The 19,366-nt window shown below is 35.6% G+C and overlaps 1 protein-coding gene across 10 annotated transcripts in view; it reads left to right on the top strand.

Annotated features, from left to right (window-relative positions):
• SOX6 (SRY-box transcription factor 6) overlaps positions 1 to 19,366 on the top strand; it is a 334,845-nt gene that overhangs the window by 72,662 nt on the left and 242,817 nt on the right. For 2 of the 10 annotated variants that reach the window (XM_030450943.1, XM_030450939.1), the window contains exon 1: positions 16,260 to 16,691. The exons of 7 other annotated variants lie outside the window; for them this stretch is intronic. The gene's annotated coding sequence lies outside the window, so the exon portion shown is untranslated. Of the gene's footprint in view, positions 1 to 16,259; positions 16,692 to 16,857; positions 16,888 to 19,366 lie in introns of those variants that run through there. One more of the 10 variants, XM_030450945.1, reaches the window with a different exon arrangement.

Here is a 19,366-nt window from a genome sequence, read left to right as displayed (position 1 = left end):
ATACACCTGTAGTGTAACTGCTCAAAAAGTGATGGGAATGTGAATTAAATACCATGTACATAAAGGAATAGTAAATATAGGCAGAGTTTATGTGACACTGTTACAGTATTTAGCTATAGATAGGTCTGCATTTAAACCAGCTGAAACTGTGCTGAAATCTCCCCAACAAGTAAACTAGTCAAGAGAAACAGCCTAAAAGAAAGTAGGAGGGCTATAAAATAGCATGATTGTTTAGTTAATGCAGTTTTTAGTATAAATAGTTTCAAGTCAGCATGACTTAAAAGCTGACCCTCCTAGTATATTAAAAAAAATAATTAACGCCTGAAACAAACAACATGTTAGCAGCTAATTTGTACATTATTTCAGTATCATTCATAAATTACTTTTGAATCCTTTGACTTAAGAAAAAGAAAATCCCACAAATCCTGCTTTTGGTCAAAGCATAAGACCATAATTAACTCGGCATGTGCTTTTGAATTAAGAACACAGTGTTCTGAGCTTTCTTTAAAAGCTTTTAAAAATGTTGGGGGAGTACTTTCATAGAGCCTTATTGATTGAGCAGAGTTTTAAGTCACATAGGAAGTGATGTTAATTAAATATTGTTCTTCCTTCCTGTCAATCAAGTAAGGTTAAGCTTTTTTGTTACTTGAACAAAAAGGGAAGTGAAACAGGTGAACATATATAGAACAGCTGTGGGGAAAACAGGAGGAATAACATAGTAGGAATTTGGTCAGAATTTATGGGGGATGTAGGAGGTTTTGGTGCTAATTCCAAAGCATTGCATTTTTTTTTTGTGGTCCTAATACCATTTGAATATTTTTTTGATTTTGGCAATATATCATTTACCTAATGAATGTAGAAAATAAATGTAGTGGCAGAAGGCCAGTTTTTGACATATGCATTTGGTTTATTTAAAGCAGTATTTGCAAACTGATGGTTAATATGGCTGTCAATGAAACCTTCTTTTTATTAAGCCAAAATGTCATTAATCAGAATCCCATTTAATGCTGCTTCAGCTCTTTAGGATGCTATGGGCATATTTTGAAGATAAAATGACTTATTATTTGTAGTAAGTGTTCAAGTATTGCTGATAATGTTTCTGTAAACCATGAATTTTAAAATAATGCCTCTTTATATTATTTTATTCCTGTTAATGTGCATAACCTTGTTGTTGTGTCATGTGTAGCATCTTCAGGGCAAAAGTTTTCCGGAACTTTCTTTTTGGGAAGGTATAAAAAATTAAGTATAATTACATTACTTGAAATGCAGGTATTTAAAACCCAGCAATAAACATTTTATGCTCTCCTATTACAATTACAATTGATAATTCTAAAGACAAAACAGAAACCTTCTGTTGGTGTTGAAACTGTTGAAGACATGAAAAGCACACAGAAAGAAACGTGGAGATTATTGTTTTCTGCTTGATGGTGGAGAAACTTCTGTGTGAACAAATTCATGTGGGGAATTCTTCTAAGTCTTTCATTTCCAGGCTCTTCATGTTTTATTGTGAGTCTTTGGAAACTGTGGCCCATGATGATCTGGTCATGGAAGGCTGCTTCAAAAAAGTTGGTGGATTTTCTAGGTACTGAGGTGATATTTCATGGAAATGAAATTCATGGAAACTCTTCTGTAACTCCCCTTTGGAAAATTCAAAGATGATGTCTGTAGTTAGTTCTTTATTTCATCTTGTATAACTGAGGAAATATGGGAGTTTGGTGAACTAGAATAATTTTCCTTTATGGTCTTCTTTGTTCAATTAAATAAATACCAGTTATTAACAAAAAAACCCCTCAGTTTTAATATTACAGGATATAAAGCAACTTAATTTACATTGGAAATGCCGAGTTTTAAATACCCAGTATGTTTTTTATAATTTTGTTATATTTTTGCTTAGTAAAGAATTCAGGTTCTCTTTTACAATTTCCCCCTTAATGATATTCCCCTTAATTCCCCTTAATGATATTCCAAACTTGACTGAACAAGTACCTGAGCAGCTGTGAGCTGGAGGCAGGAGCTGATGACCTCCAGAGGTTCCTGCCAACCATCATGTTGTGGGGCTTCACCACTTGGACCAAAACTCATAGACTGATCTGTTGAGCAAAAGAGCCAATACTGATCACTTACACATTATTTTGAATAAGGAAATAAAGCATTTTGCTTATATCAGCTTTTTGTTTATAGTAAGCTTCACATTTTGGATCTAGTACATTTAAAGACATACACTTCTAAACTATTCTATTTTCCTAATTTGGTAAAGAAAAATAACCATAATATTACTATCCATAAACACTTTTAATGGCTCTAAAGTTAGAAACTAGGATTTCTGTATATCCCCTTTGGATTGGAAAATGGTAACTGTTAAGTGCAGCACCTCTAGCGCTTCACATAATCTGGAAGAGCAGAAAACTACTCAAACCTGAAGCAGTTTTGTTTAATAGTAAAAGGTATCACCAATTAGCAATTAAATTAATCAATTTGCCTTGCGTTAGCTATTAGTTTTGATACTGACTGGTAAGTAATGTATTATGCATCTTTGAAAAAGTCTGTTATACTTTGATCTGCAAATGTTTTATTAACAGGGGCTATAAACCACAATGAGTGGCTCAGTTGTGGGTGGTTTTCTCATGCTTATTTTGATGATATAGCAGTATCTTGGGATGGCATACTGTAGTGAGTGAGGATAAATATCTGTTGCCAAGGTCTAAACAGCAGCAATATGGAAGCAATTCAGCAGTCAGTTTCACTCAAAGTTTGAAATCTGTGCTGTATTAGAGGTATGCATAGAAGCTGTGTTAATTGCTAGCTTGTTTTCCATATGGTTCTGTTTTAATGGAACACATTTGTTGCAGATGGTTGGAAAGTGGGTTGGACAGTGTCTAAACTGGCTATGAGTAATTCATACAGTGATTATACTATACTTTAACAGTCTTCTTTGTAAACTTCTTTCATTCACAGTTCCCTTGCCATTGAAATGTGGTCCAAGATAACTGAAAAGTATTCTTCTTTATTTAAACTTGGCCTTAGAGAAGAGCAAGAGCATGGGGTGTATAGTCATCTTTTCCCTGATTCAAATTCAAAACCACACCCCAAATTGGTTTCTTCAGATGGGTTATCTCCATCATTATTATGGTTTGCTGAGCATTTATAGCTGAGGTAATGGACTCTAAGAAGAGCCACTCGAAGAACTGAAGTGACCTTAACAAATGCCAAAACTGGCTTTGTTCACAGCAGTGCTTTCACCTCATCAGTGGTTGGCAACTGAGGAAAGCCATTTTGGATACTAATAGCCATTTCTTGTTTGCAAATGTTAATGTTGCTAACTCAGACTTACAGGCACTAAATACTCACAATATGCTATGGTAAAACTGAAGGTACAAATGCAGCAGTTTGTTGTAGATCGTTTAGTGATGACATATTTGACAAGAACCTTTCATCTGTTAGTCTGGGGATTTTAACAGATCTTTGAATTCTGAGGGAATTAAAATAGAGAAGATTGTCCAGCACTGATGAAGCTGATTTTTTTCTTTTAATAGTTTATTTGATTCTCTTGTAACAAAGCCTGTATGATTTTTTTTTTTTCCTTTTGCTGAAGATTTCAGTGAATGTCATAGTCAAACACCAGTCTCTGGTTCTTAGTAAAGAAAAAAAATACTGCCACGGTTGAGTGGCTTTCTCTACCATTTTTACTGTTGTTTTCTCACATTGTCACTAAAATATTCTCTTTGTTATCTGAATGGGACATCTGCTGACTGGCCTAGCTCTCTTTACCTGATTGTGTGAAAAGTCTTGGCTAAATCTGTTAGGCCTTGGAGGCCTAGTAACCTGCTAAGTGCTATAGAGCCTGAAAGACATTATGTCCTTGGACTAACTTGTCTCTTCTACTTACAGCTGTCTGTGATAGATAAAACAACAAACTTACATAAAAAAGGCTGAGATAAATGTAATGCTAATACAAATGTGGACATGTTAATGAGTAGCTGCATTATTCTTCCCCTAAAGTGTATGAAAATCTATACAGAAAAAGATGTATTATAATAAGATGTATAAGATGCAGGGCAGCAAAATAAAACAGGCCAAGTTTAGAAGTACCTTTTTCTCTGTCTGTATCACAAACCTGCTCAACTGGAATTGATAATTTGTTTGAAGTGGTAGGAATCCACTTACTATAGCTAACAACGTAGAATAATTCAGCCCATTTGGCAGTTAGCACTAAGATACCTAAACTACAGCTTTGATGCATTAAGAGTAAAACCTGAAGATTTACCCGATTCAGAATTGCTCTCAAAGCTCTCTCCTGCCCTGAGATGCTGTAGAGCAGGGTGCTTTGTCTGCACTAAGTTGAGTTTGAAACACGTTTACATTTGATTGGTGTTTTTAGATTTTGATAGCTCCTCGCTCCTCGCTACAGAAGTAACCTTTTAAAATGTCAGTTTTAATGTACAAATTTTATGAGAATAAAAAGACTTCTTAAAATACTAATTTTAGACTCCTCTGCTGAGCTTGTAGTCAGCTGCTGTTGTCTCAGGCTGAGTCTTGGAAAATTAAGTCAGTGCTCACTAAAATAAAATGTGTACTCTGGACTTCAGGAGGAGAAGAAAATAGTTTCCTTTTAAATTCTTTTTCTGTAACTGTTGCACAACTGCCAAAGTAATCTTCTTTCCTTCCTTCTTTCCATCCGTTGTTTGTCTGTTTCTAACATGTTCTGGATGTTCTGCAAGAGAATTCCTCCCCTCCTAGGTGACAGCCTTCTCTGGGAGTGGTAAATAGTGGTCAGGTACAGAAGATTTCACTTTGTGCTCTGTAACAAGAAAACTTTCTAAATTAGGTGTACTGTTTATAAAATACTTCATGTAAAACATGGTTTAAATAGTTTTTCCCATTGAAGGGGCCGCAATATTGAATTGCTGCTAAAAGATCTGATAATTTTCTGTAAAAAAAAGCTGCAGCTTTTCCTTCTAATTTCTCAAATTGTCTAGGTTTCTGTGCAATATACTGTGTTACAGAGGTGACACTGAAATTCAAAAGGAATAGAAGCTTAAGGCTGCACCCTCCACCCCAGTGTCCCTTGCTCTAAATCGGAAAAAGCAACACTTGCTTTGGCTTCAGGGAGCAGCTGCATGTTCAAGCTCACAGCTGGAGATATGGTGCTGCAGTGGTGGTCACCAGTGATGGGAAAGGAGAGCATAATGAATTTAAAAAAACAGCAAAAACAACACCACATAAAACCGCCTTGGATTAAAGGCAAATGCTTCATTCTTTTCTCTCTCAAAACTACTGTATAAATCATGCACACAGATGAAAGAATTACAGAAGGGAATATGCTCAGATTTTAAATATCAACCATGATATATTTGGTTATGATATCACCTCGTATGGAAGCAGAGACATTTTCTTTATCATCTTCCAGTTATGTTTCCTGAAACTGTGTCTTTTTGGTCATGATTCTTTTCAAAGAAGTAGCAGAGCTAAGCCTTTTCATTTAATTTTAGTAAAATGTTGCCCTAAAGTGGATAAAAGATTATTTTTTTTACTAGTTCATATAGGAAAATATATAAATGTAATAATATTTTAAGTATGGTTTGTATAGTTCTCTCCCATTTGAATGCTATGCAAATCTTTCATACCACAGGGCAAACAACTGTGAGACTATAATGTGCAGTGTAGCAAACATCCACCATAAATTTGATAATCATACTTGTGAGTTCTTCCTATTTCATATGAAGAACTGGAAAGAATAAAAACAGAGGAAAAAGAGCACCCAATAGAATCATGAATATCAGTGTATAAAAGAAATAAGAAAAGATTACCCTGATCCCCTGCACTTGCTTGTGCTAAATCTTTTATGCTGATTGCCTGTTGGATGCTATGAGTTCTAGTGGAATGTGGGAATATTATGGAAGGGAATTCCTTTCAGATGCAATCCATTATTTTTGCAGTCCTATTATTTCCCCATGTGTTCTGGCTGATGAAATAAGGAAAGAACCCTTTCAATGGGGGCTAGAGGAGACTGTACTGCTCGGCTTGTACATGTTATCCAGCTGGACTGATGAGCCACTGTTTAGAGAAATGTGTGGGAGGCTACTTTAAAAGAAAAAGAAAAAAACCCCATTTGTTTAACTGTGTGGCAATACAAATATTTTACCAAGTGAGGGCTGACAATGCATTTCCTGATGACAAAAGGTGCAGGCTTGAGGGGAAAAAGTAAAGCAAAACATTATCTCTGTAGCATTTAAGATAATCACTCCATATGTGATTGTCTTAAACATCTATATAAATTTATGTATTTAACTCTTTCATTTTAACTCTTTCTTTTGCATCCCTTTTGTAATATGAAGTAGTTCATTGGGAGGAACTGCTTGCCAATGTATCAAATGCATTTGCTAGTCAGAAGTTCCTGGGTTTTTGTAGGGAGTCCCTGAACTGCCTACAACATCCCCAAGCTGTGACTGTTCTCTTGTTCTTCCCCTTCTGCTTTTTTGCATCTGTTCTCTGAGGCCACTCCTCAGCAGCACCTGCTCTGTCCTGCAGCTTGTGTTGTCCTCTTTCAGGTACCAGAGCAGAGAAATGGCCACGTATTTCCTCTACTCTAATTGGTGGGCTTTGAAGAAAAGGCTGAGAACACAACTTAATGATTTTTTAAAAAATATAACTCTATATAGCATATAACTATATACTTTTAGGTATATATAGATATATACATGTATATTTATACATACGTATGCATGCACACAGGCATAAATGTGCATATGTAAAAAACATTATATATTCATGGACGGTCAGAAAAACTGTAGTGTCAAAGCTCATTTCGGATAATGATATTATTCAAAATGTGGATGAAACTAGGCAGTTGTACAACTCATTCTCAGTGATTACCAGCAAGACGTTTATAAGCATTCTAAGTGAGCCTGGTGGAACACTGAATTGATATCAATAAATAAAAAAATTTCGGTAGTTCAACCTATTTGCATTACTTTGCTTACTAAACTGCTTCAGTTTCCATGAGAGTGACAGACTTTCAGTGGTGTCAGCAATGGAAATTTTGTGAAGATTTAGATATACTCCAAAATATTATTATACACCAAAAATGACACATTTTCAGAATCTATTACCCTAAGCTCTTTGAGAGTGAACTATAAGTGAGTCTCTATACTGTAATTGAGTGTCCTCTTTTTAATAGGTTATATATTTTAATTCCACTCTTTAGAAAGGAAAGATTTTAAATCCTTATAATTATATGGGCAGAAGAAATGAGGTCCCAAAGATTGGATGGTGCATATCATTACAGTGTGACAGGTATATCTTTGGAAGGATGTTTAATGTGTGAAAATTTGATGTATGGGGTAGTGAAAGTGCCTGCTTGCAGCACCTTCCAGGTCTGAAACACTGTGTGGCACAGCTCCAGAAAGATTTGTCAGCCTGAAAACTGTTGCAGCTGGAGCTGGATTTCAGTCTGAATCTGGGAAAGAGACGTGCAAGGTATAGCAGGTAACCAAAGTGCATTCACTGTCCTGACTTGATTTATTTGTCTCTTCTGATCCACTTGGTAATAAAACAATGCAGTGGTATGGTTGATGGATTAGGTATTGAAAGCTCCAACAGTAAAGAAAGAACCCCCCCAAAAATACAGAAACCAACAACCTCCCAAACATTTATGCTAATTTATTTGGGTTTTTTTCAGACTTAGAGATTCCATTTCCCTCCTTCCCTCTTTTTGTCATCAGATTTCAAAGCAGTTTTAAAAGGTGGCTTGAAAAGGTTTTTACTCCTCTTTTTTATGTAGGTAAAACAAGGCATAAAAAGGTAATAAGCATGCCAGGTACTGGATCAAAAATATTCCTTAGTCTTCTGATGCCCCTTTCAGTAGGTAATACAAATAGGGAAATTTTGGTTAGTGGGAAAATTTTAAGTTAAATGCTGAAAGGTGGTTAGTGAATTATTTCTTGACGAGGTACTGAAGTTCATCAGATTACTATCTCGTGTGTGAGTATGACACTGTAATTATAAGTGCATGAGGCCCTTTTGTGTATGACCTATATCATGTTGGGTTCACCAGCAAATTGAAATCTCTCAGCAGTTACATTTGGCCCAGTTTCTGTGGAAATCTAGCATATCTGTCTGAAGTTAGATGCAGCCCACATTTGCATGTGGATAATCTTGAAAGTATATAGGTAGTTTTTCTATTACATATAATATGAACTACTTTATCAACTTAATTTTTGACACTCACTATAAAGCCAGTGATGAATTGCATAAAGTATTTTCTTCCAGAAGGCAGTTTGGAATATAATAACCCTATCATTTATTGAGATCAAGTGATAACAGCCAGAAGAGAGGATTTGACTGCTTGTGTGATTTTGTTTCCATCATTTATCTAGTTTATCTTCAGGACTAAAAAAATTAACAGACATGAAAATAGAAAGACTCCAATTGCAAAGAGAGTTTAAGATCAAAAGTTCAATGGTATGTTCACAGGTGCAACAGTTCCAAAGCCAAATGTGAAATTTGCAATGTTTTGTACATTATATCACAAATCAGATGGGAATGAAGTTTTCAAATGATATGGGATATCTAGAATTGCAAGAAGAGTTAAATAGTAATGAGCACTTCTAGTGGTGAATCTGATAAGTGACTTCAATTCAAATATTGCTTGGCTTTGTAGTTCTTATGGCTGAAAAGGAGGTACTTTGGAAGCCCCTAAACCAGACAGCTCTGCTGGCTGTGATCTGATAGATGTACAAAGCTGTGATACCAGGTAGAATGGGACAGAGAAGGATACATGGAAACAACTGAAATAGCTTGCGTGTAGTAGGACAAGCCCAAAGGACTGCTACTGATATTCAGAGAGAAAAACTATTCTTGATTCACAGTATATGAAAATAGAGAAAATTACTGTTCTTTGTAATCAGTGCTAGTGGTTGGGGGCACAAGCTGGTGATTTGAAGAAAAGGATTAGGTTCCACTGTATGACTGTTCTATAGATTCCTTTATGTATACCATTGCATATATACAGTTCCATGTTATACAGGCTCTATTTATATACATTTAAAACACACTCAGTAATCTGCAGGGGTACTTGAGTAACAAAACCTGTTTAGAAGGAACCAAATTCCCTCTTCTTCATGTCTTAGGATCAAATGCTTACATTATTATACAGGGAATCTCAGTGACTTGAGGATTTTTTTAGTAAAACTTTTTTTCCTACATTTTATTTTGCTCTACATCAAGGCACAGCATGTTGGGACTTTTGCTATGGTGTGTGAAAGTGATGTTCAAAGAAATGAGAAAGTAATTGTCTTTTCTCCTCTTCGTTGGCCACCAGTTTCCAGAATCAACATCATAGAGCACTATGATTACTCAAATATTTACTTTAATAAGCCCAGTTGAACTCATAATGTATCAAAACCCAATCAGTGTCTTATTCTGCACCAAACCTTCATGATTACTAAGTATTTGACTGCTTTACTAGTATTTCCACATTCTATGCCACCAGCTGCTGCTATGCCAGCCTGACTCTTCAGACTCCTATGTTGAAGTCCTAGGTTGCTGGATTACTGTTGTTCTTCTACAGATATATTTCTATGTACTACATGGATATTCAGGAAAAAACACAGGACACAAAGTATTGTATTCATGTAGGCACTGATTGTTCTAATGCTGGCTGTATAGAGACTGTACCTGGTCAGCTCTCTAGCTGGTAAATGTGAAATGATGCAGATAATTTGCTATCAAAGCAGCTTGGTCTTAAAGCATGAATTTACATTCTGTGTAGGATATGAATGCTGATTTTATTACTTGTTCCCTGGAAGGGCATTCATATATTTCATATCTTTTAAGGAACAAATAAAACTTTAGGAAATGGTGAATTTGCATTGTGTATATCAATGTAGTATTCATCACAAGATGTCTTTAAAATATACTGTTGAGATGAATTCTACAAATATAATATGTGAACAACCACAGATTAAATCAGTGGGAATTTCCTGACTGTGAGTTTTAAAGGATTAAGCCACCTATCACTTTTCACAAGTGTTTTTCATTAGATACTGGGGTATTTTTTAATAAATAAACTTGGAAGTGTGTTTTTTGTCTTAAAGAGGTTTTTTCCTTAAAGAGAAAAAAACAATTAAGAGGAAGCCAAAGAACACTAGTGGATGATACGTGGGTCTGTGAAAACAGGTTCTTGTATCTTAAGGTGTGATTGTCATGGCAGAACAGTTAAGTTTAAATAAATAAAGAAATGGGGGTACCAGCTGATGGCAGTGATATCTTGAAGTTGTAGAAGACTGTTGTGAGGTCTGGCATATTTTTAACCAGATAGAAACCTATTTCATAGTTGATTTTACTAACATTTTATTTACCTGAATTATTTGCTGCCTTTTAAGCAGCTCAGGTGTTTGAGACTTAAGAAAATTGCAGTTGCTATGTCTGCAAGTAAGTGTATTTACCCTTTTTATGTTGGTCATTTCAGTGACTTGCATGTAATTGTGATAATATTTTCAAGGGCAAATTATCAAATTGTTTTTAGGAATGAGATTATATTGTGTAGGAGTTTAGTGGCAACAGCATTGCAGAATCTGATCTGTGCTGTGCAATACCAAGTGTTGACATGTGGGATTGGGATGAAACAAAACCTGTAGTCCTTAATATGTTATAATTTTCTTAATCTGGCTGGTTTGTAGTTAGTCTGAAGAGGAAATGTATTGTGCTCATCACTGAGTAGTGTTTTTGGGGGGCACTGGATGTGGAATCACACAGTAGCAGTATTAAACACCAGCCAGGCAGGCTGGCAGCAAAGTCTTGTGGCTTTTTTTTTTTAAATTGGTTGGAAACAGAAATGCTGAGGTAATAACAGTCTGACTCCTGTTCTTACCTCTGCTGTCAGAGTGGTTCCAAAGAATGTTTATCAATATGGTGATAGACACTTTATATATATAAATACATATATATATATATAAAACTTTTCAGTAAAACATAAGGCAGTGAGGGATTTTCAATGAATAAAAATCCCCTTTGCAGTAATTTTTGTACCTTCCTGGTCAATTAGGAGTCACTTGAATTGTAAGAGACCTTTGTGAATGAATCAAGGCCAGCACAGCTTCTCAGCATCTCATCCAACTTCCTACAGCTGTGACCTAGGAAGAGCACTGTCATGCTATGCTGTAGTGTTGGGAGGGGCTTAGACTGGGATCTTTATGGTGAAGATGTCAAGTTACAGAGAAAGCTTTTTTTTCTTAACTGTTGTTGAAAAACAGGTCAAGTGGAGTTAATCTGTGACTGCCCAGCTAATTGTTCTGGATTTTTCAGGATGGTATTTGTGCTGCTGTTTGGACCCAGTGTTGGCACTATCTGCAAGCTTTTCCTTCTTCATTTGTATCAGGTTAAGTGCCTCCTAGGTACTGTATGGCAAAACCTGAAAGGACAAATACTTAAGTATAACTGTATTTGGGATCTTTTGATGCTTTGCTGTCTTTTTTGTCAGCAAAGCACAGAAGCAGAATTTATCACTGCAAATTGGGGGTGGCTCTTTTGAGATTTACAAGAGTGTATTTGCAGTTTCCAAATGAGGGGGTAAGAATTTTCCATTCCGTGCTTCTTACTGTGCCTGGTCCAACTATCACCTGCTCCATGGTGGTTTCAAATGTTTCTCCTTCCAGTGTCTGAATGGACACAGACTTCTTTCCAGTTAACATACAACAATCTCTTATGCTGAATACTTAACTCTGATCTTTGGCTAGATGCACAGTTGTTTCTCTAAGCACATGTGGTACAGAGTAGACCTAGAGTTGGGTAATTGAAGAGAGCTGTGTATTCTTATTCTTATTCTTATTATTATTACTACCACTTGAAAGGGTCCGTATTATTTTGCACTGTAGTGTGGTCACCTGGCAGCAGATCATTAGCATTTTAGGTTTCTTTCCTTCACAACAATGCACAACATGTTAATTAAAGGGTTTTGAAAGTGAAGCAACCTGTTTTAAAATCAGACATTTTAATTTGCAGCTTTAATGGCTGTATTATAATAACTGGCTTGGCTCGGGGAAGAGGGGAAGAGAAGCACTTCTCATGTTCCAGTAGCAAGGCCCAATATAACAGAGACTGACAAAATTAAAAACCTCATAATGTGACCTTTGCCTGGGATGAAAGGCTGTTTCATAACAATTTCCTTTTGTTCTTTGTTTAAGCCATTAGTCCAAAAGGAGCCTCCGATTAATCTAAGTAAATGCATCATTACAGTCCTAATCCATGTCCTTCTGTCAGTGTCTGTTTTAATTAAATAAGAAACACTAGCAGAAAGATATCACGCACAAAGCTGTGATTGGAGAAAGCGGGTTGTTTGATCAGGGTGAGATTAAAAAAGGCTTTACTGTTTTGTCCTTTTGCTCTGGATGCCATAATGTAGGTTAAAGGCAGAAAACTTGCACATTGCTTCCCATTACAGTATTAAAATTATGAGATTTACCAATGAAACTGTCCCACGCATCCAATTAATTATGCATAGAACATTCCCAGACAAATGATATGGCAACTTGATTGGAGTAATTTGAGACATTAATGTGTTTGGGCCTGCATACATGGCTGACCAGAAACTGTGTTCAAGCTGCAGGGGTTTTATATTAAATAAAGCACTGAGGAAAAATATTGATGAATTTTTGGTACTTGTGGCTCACAAACTGTAAACGTGATCTATTGCAAGCCTCTGATTCTTTGAAAATATTTTTTATTTCTCACAAAACTGTTAAAAACACGGTTATTTTAAAGTGATGAAGAATCAATTTAATAAACATTGTAACGTCTAGCCAGTTAATATTGCTAAAGCAATACATATGTAAGAGACTCTTCCTCAAGGTAGTGTTTCAAGATCCCCGTGGTGAGGGTTTTCTCTCATATTCAGGCCATTATTTGATGTAATGAAAAGAGAAAGTGTGCAACACAGAGATTGTTAATTAATTTAGCCTAACAAGATGAAGATAAATGAAGCAAAGCATGGATTGAATGAAGCAAGAGGTCTTATTTACAATTTAATACTTTGTTATATTAGGCATTTTTCAATTTACAGAAGACCCTGAATTTAAAGAAAATGTGTTCTGTGAGTAGATGCAAGACAACTTTATAGTAGGCAAGCAGTTCTAAGGAGTGATGAAAATGCATTTTTGGTTAACCTTTAAGTTTTCTTCCCCTTTTTTTATTCCTTTTCACTTTTTTTTTTTTTTTTCATTTTGATATGTTCATTAGAATAAGAAAAAAAAAATCTCAACTTTTCCCCATTGAAATAAATAGCTAAGTACCAATGGGTACTCTTGCAAACCCAAATTCTGTTGTTTCTGATTGTTTTTATTAACCTCAAGTCATAGCCTGTTTTTTAGCAATATGTAGGAAGAAAGATGCATTTAAAGAGGTAACCGTAAGAGATACAGTAACACAATTTTAATTTCTGTTCCAAAGTTTAAATGTTTTTGCTTAATTTTTTTCAACTATTCTATTGTGATAAAAGCTGGGAGGAATCCAGCATACTGTTATTTATCAATGATTTTATGTAATAGAACTATGATTTTTTTCTATTTGGGAGAATATTTTTTCTCAAGATCATGTTTATCCTAAACACTTTGCGAAATACTGTCATAGATTTCACTACCTTGTCAATTAAAATAAATAACAAAAGACAGTCCAGAAGTTTTAGCTCCCTGAAGTTATAATTTAAATCAGCTGAGTCACTACATTTGAAGGTATATTATTCAGTTTCCCGAGTGCAAGCTCTAGGATATAGCTCTATAGAAGAGGTAAAAAAAAAAAAAAAAAAAAAAAAAAAAGTTCTGTAAATTTTAATCTCTTGCCAACAGACCAAACTAAAAACTCTTGTCTTGTGACTGAGGCGTAACTTTATCAGTTCCATCTAAACTCAGAATTTTTAAATGATGACCAAATATACAAGGTAATACTTTTGTTATTTTTATAAAACATCTTCTGTTTTACAGATGAATTGGATCTGTCCACTATTTGACCTTCTGTCATGATTTCTGTCTGCAAAGGAAATGCCTTCCTTCCTTTTGCAGCAGCTAGACAGGACAGCCTGCTCTGGTGTCACTACAAGCAGTGGTCTCTACAAATAGCATTATTATGGTCCCTGTGTTTTTATCTTGGGGGTCATGAACAAATCCATGCAACTCCTTCTAAAGATTTCAATAAATAGGACTTTTTATCCAGACAATTGCCTTTTATATTACTTTTAAACAAAACTACTAGTCCATCAAGAGTTTCAAAAGGAAAACAATTCTACAGAGTGCTGGTATGGCAGCACAGACCAATCATTATGGCACCCATTCTCCAGTCCTTTATTTTTCAAGTCCACAACAATAGGTTGTTGATTCAATGGACAAGACCAGAACAATTAAGTTCTCTGTTTAGCAGCAGTGCAGCATTTTAATGCCCTTCTCTAATAATGGTCTCATTATTGTTATTCTAAGACTGGGCCTCAGGAGGAGGAATATTTGCTGGAGGTACGTCATTATTTTGCAAATTTCGATTAGCTCATCATGTTGTCTGTACTGTGAAAATCGTAGCTAATTAGGGCAGTCAGTTAGACTACCAGCTTTTGAGCTTATGAGTTAAAAGGTAGCACACTTGATAGGCCAATGATGTGAAAAAGGTGGTAAAAAGGGGGATTAGAGCTGTTGCCGTAGTAACTCTAACTTCCATCTGTGCGGGAACAATGGACCTGTGTTTCTTCTCCACCTTGGTGTAAAAATTGGTTTTGTTTCGAAAGGACGGGGCTTTTTATGACAATCTGGAATTCAGCCTAACGGGGTGTAGTTTTAGCTGTTAGGAGAGACCATTGGAGGATAGGAAAGATGAAAGGTCATGGCGAGCTCCAAGGACATGAAAGGTCATTGTCTCTCGTAACAATAGTGGATTGTTTTGTCCCATTATTTCCAGCCAATCAGTCAGTCAGGTGATAGAAGAGATACCACCAGTTTAGTCAGGTGGAACACGAGAGAAAGATAATGCACCTTCTGAAGAATAAAAGACAACTATAATTTGCCTTTATTAAACAAAGTTGCACTTATTTGTGACCATCCTCTGAAAAGGGTTGTTTACTGACTGACTGTTCCAGCCTTCTTTGTTCAGCACTGCCTCTGTAGGCCATCACATCTCCGGGAAGCAGTCCAATGAATTAGAAAATGTTGTTTAAGCTTTCTTCCCATGAAGAGGAGCCCCCAGGAGTACCACTGATGTGATAGTTAACAATCAATTTAGTTGTTGTAACTTTCTCACGTTACTGGTGTTCTTAAAAGGCTTTTCTTCAAACAAGCACAGAACAAAATTAACAATAAATATGAAATTAATTTTATTCCAACACTTTATAGCATTTTATCATAAATTCTACAGCACATATAGAAAGTTTACAACAAACCATATTAGGTGCTACAGGAGAGAGAACGGAGACCTACGTTGTCTAAAACTAGATTTGCTATAGGACTACTCTTACTCAAAGGGAAGTTATCTCTTCTGTGCTGTGCAGTAACTTTTGGAGACTCTGTCCCTTTGTCTAAGGAAAAAACAAATGTACTGCAGTATTATTTAATAAAACAGCTATAACACAATTTACTAGGAAGGCATTTCTGTTAGTGAATAGAACTGCAATGTTATATTTTCCCTAGGCCATCAAAAACCCTAAATAATTTTTTTACAGAAATAATAAAAAAAGCTTTTCTTCTGATTTCTCCATTTTTTCAGCATTGTGTCTCAGTCATCCATCCAAAAAGTTTGTTTTTCTCTTCTTCTTCCCTCTGTCCACAAAGTGCATCCTAAGGTCCATTTTATGTCTCCCAAACAAAGACAAGTTTCTACAGGTCAGGATTTCCAGGTTGCTTCACTTTCCTATACTAGATCTCCAAGCCTCTTTATTAGGTTTACTTTTGAATTTGCTTGCTTATTTTACAACAGTGCTACCAAAATATATTGAATTCTTATGAAACTGATAAAATGTATGGAATTTTCTACTATTACCTTTGAAAAATAAAATTACATATAATTGTTAGGTATCCCATCTTAAACTGTTCTGACCTTATTTGAACTCCCCTTTTTTAGCTATTCTGGGCCTCTCTTATCTCATTTTTACTCCTGGCCACTCTTGCTCTTGCTTTCTGACAACACAGATGGACGGCCTTGCACAAACTGATAACTGTGGTAATTTCTCAGCACACTATTCAATAATAGAAGATGTTATTTTCAGAATTCAGCAGGCATGTGTCATATTTACACATACACTGAAGATGAGAGGCTGAGCAGTAGCTTCATGGGAGTGTGCTGTCGCATGAGACTTCACTGCTTTCAGTTTGTGGATGCATTGGTTTACTAGCTTTAGGTTTAGTAAGTAGAGACTTTAAGAGGAAGAAAGTCTTCTTTTAAGCAATTATAATTTTATTTTTCTTAAACTTTCTCCCTATTTAACTGTCAAGTATGTATTATCAGATGTTTGTTTATTTTTGTACTAAAATGAACTTAACAGTGTAGGTGCTTAGTTCAAAATGGGAGCCCTGCAAAGGGTTAACCAGCAGAGAATTACAAATGAACTATCAGGAAAGTTGATTATTAATCCAACAAGAGAGAAAATATCCTTCCAGTTAACAAGAATTAGTACCTGAAGAGCTGATAATATTGTTCAGGCTGTCGGTGTGGAATGGCAAAACCAGGTAAGCTAGACATCTCTTCAAAGAATTAAAACCTTTTCTTTCTGTTTTTTAGTTTTAAAAATAATCTTGATTGATTTACTCTAACTATCAGCGTATGAAACAGCATATGTTGTTTTCTCTGTTTCCTCAAATGAATGAAATAAATTAAAATTGTGCTTTAAGATAGGTAAGAAGCTGTCTTTCTGAGCTGTGCAAGGTATGTAGCTGAAATATTGTAGCAATTCTTTACTGTTTTTTGCTTAAGTGTGAGAACTGATTACAAAACCTGAAGAGTCCTTTGCAATTGCAAACTAATATGTTACGTAAGTCTGTCTTTAGTTGTGCCTGAAAATATTGTGGAGGTTTACAGAAACCTTTATATTGCAGAGCTCTTTCATTCAGAGTTACTAGACCTCAGTATTCCCACTGTATGATTTATTCAAGTTTGGTTTGATGTTCTGAACACATTTGTGTTCATTAAAAAACTTTTTCTTGTGAGGTTTCAGAAATCTGTGAACTCAGGATAGAAGGAAATGGTTGTTTGGTAAACATACCACTGTGTTTATACAGAGAAATGCAAACCAAACCTTTAGATCATTTGAACTTAATCTTCTTATAATTTTGGGGGAATTTTCTAAAAACTCAAAGCTCTATCTTAGCAAAAATTTCAAATTTGTCTGTTGTATTTGTGGACCTGAGAGTAATCCATAGGTATGACTAACATTTTTTCAATTTAGCATTCACTATTTAGTTAATTATGAGAGATATGCAAAATCTTTGAAATAAGGGTTTAATTACTGTAGAAATGTGAAAGTCAGTGTGTTGTATTTAATGAGTTTTTCTATGTTGTGTGCTGTTACTTAAACTAATAGTATTTTAAAAAAATCCTGATTTGCTTTGTAGAATGGAATTTAATATGCATAAGGTGTTACTGCAGTATCTGTCTTGGTTCTGAAGGGTTTGCCTTCTCCAAATTTTAGCCTATATCTACAAAACTGCCTGAAAGCTCCATGAAATGGATTGTGGTTATGCAAGAATTAAGATAGAGATGAAAACTGAAAGTAACCCTAATCTGAATGCTGAGACCTTGTAGCAGTTGAGTTCTATGTGGCAATTTTTCATGAGCCATACAGAAAGAAACTTTCTGGTTTTGAGACTGGGATTAAGATGCAGTCTAGGGCAATGGAGGAATACAAAGAAAGTAAGAACAGGCTGTGAGGAAAGTGAAATGGAGAAGTGGCATTTTTCTGACAAGCTTCATTGTTTTGTGTGTGACTTCAGCCTACTCAAGCAGAGAGGCAGCTGGTGGCCAATTTTTCTGAAGGGTGGCTCATCATGTTAGAGTAAATTAAAATCCTAGAATCTGCTGATGATGGAGCTATCAGGGCAACAAATGGTGGCATTTTGGAAGCTATGCTAAATATTCAAATATACAGAGGCAAATAATGTCTTGTGGCATATTTTTTCTGAGGGTTTTTAAGGAGAATGGGGACAACACAAATAAGTTGCTTTGCCTGAGTGTGAACATCAGCATCTAGGAAATATATAAAGAGCAAGAAAACCAATGATGAAAAAATTATCGCACAGGAAATGATATACATAAGAAAAAACAAGATTGTAATTAGCAGAGGAAAGTAAGAATCTGATTAGAGAAATGAAGTTTCACAGATGTTTAAGGAAAAAATGGAAGTTAAATTAAATAAGCTCTTTAACCAGTATTGGAGAAGAATGCTTGCTTCAGAGCGGGAATGCTAACCTTAAAATTAGAAAAGAGCTGGCAACTGAGTTTAGATCCAACTGTTTTCCTGCACGAGTGACTCTTTGGAATGCTCTGCTTGGAACATCATCAGGAACAACCAGTGTAATGCTGTTGGGGAAAGAAAAAAAAACAAACAAAAAGAAAACTCACTGTATGGTTATTTGGAATGATTAAGGTGACTGCATTACTCATGTGTGTACTAACTACAGCTTAGACAGAGTAGTTGGATTTTGAAGTAGTATTTCAGCATCTATTGCTTTTTGCATGTATATGTAGTTGACATTTGAGCCTCTAGCACAGATGCCCTTGTGCCCATTCCAGTGATTTAAATTCAGCAATATCATAATGTAACCTGTGAATAAAGTTACCCTACAAGTCAGTTCAGTTTGGCTCTACATCCTGCTTTTGTGCTGGTGAGAGCTTCTCAGTTGTGTAGTTAAAAAAAAAATAAAAATACATAGTTGGACGTGTCTGGAATAGATTGATAAGAACATTATCTGATTTAGTGGAACTCATTTGACTAAGGAGTGTTTTCATGTTAAGTAAAATTGTTGCATTTTCTTCAGTGCAGATTCTGTAGTTCGGAGCCTGTTTAAAGGCTCAAAGTTGAGAAGTAATGAATTTCCAGAGGTCTCTGGCTAGCTAGAGCTACATCTGGAAACACAGCTGCAGCTTAGGGGAATGGCAAGCAAGCCATTCTTGTCATTACATGGTTGGGACAGTAAGATGAGGTAATGAATAGGGTGGCAGGTAAATACCTATATATTACTTGATTTTCTACTTTATAAAAACCTGGTGGTAGCCAGCAAGAAGCTTGTCTACAGAAGCAGATGGTCAAAGCAAAGGTTGGGCCAGGTTATTATTGTTCCTTGGACCACACTTTGTCTGTGATGACAATACTGGAGAGATAATGTGTTTCAGCTCATTAGGAGCTCAG

The sequence above is a fragment of the Calypte anna genome, chromosome 5 (assembly GCF_003957555.1).
Source record: "Calypte anna isolate BGI_N300 chromosome 5, bCalAnn1_v1.p, whole genome shotgun sequence".
NCBI classification, from domain to species: Eukaryota; Metazoa; Chordata; class Aves; order Apodiformes; family Trochilidae; genus Calypte; species Calypte anna.
This window is presented reverse-complemented; position numbering and strand designations above follow the sequence as displayed.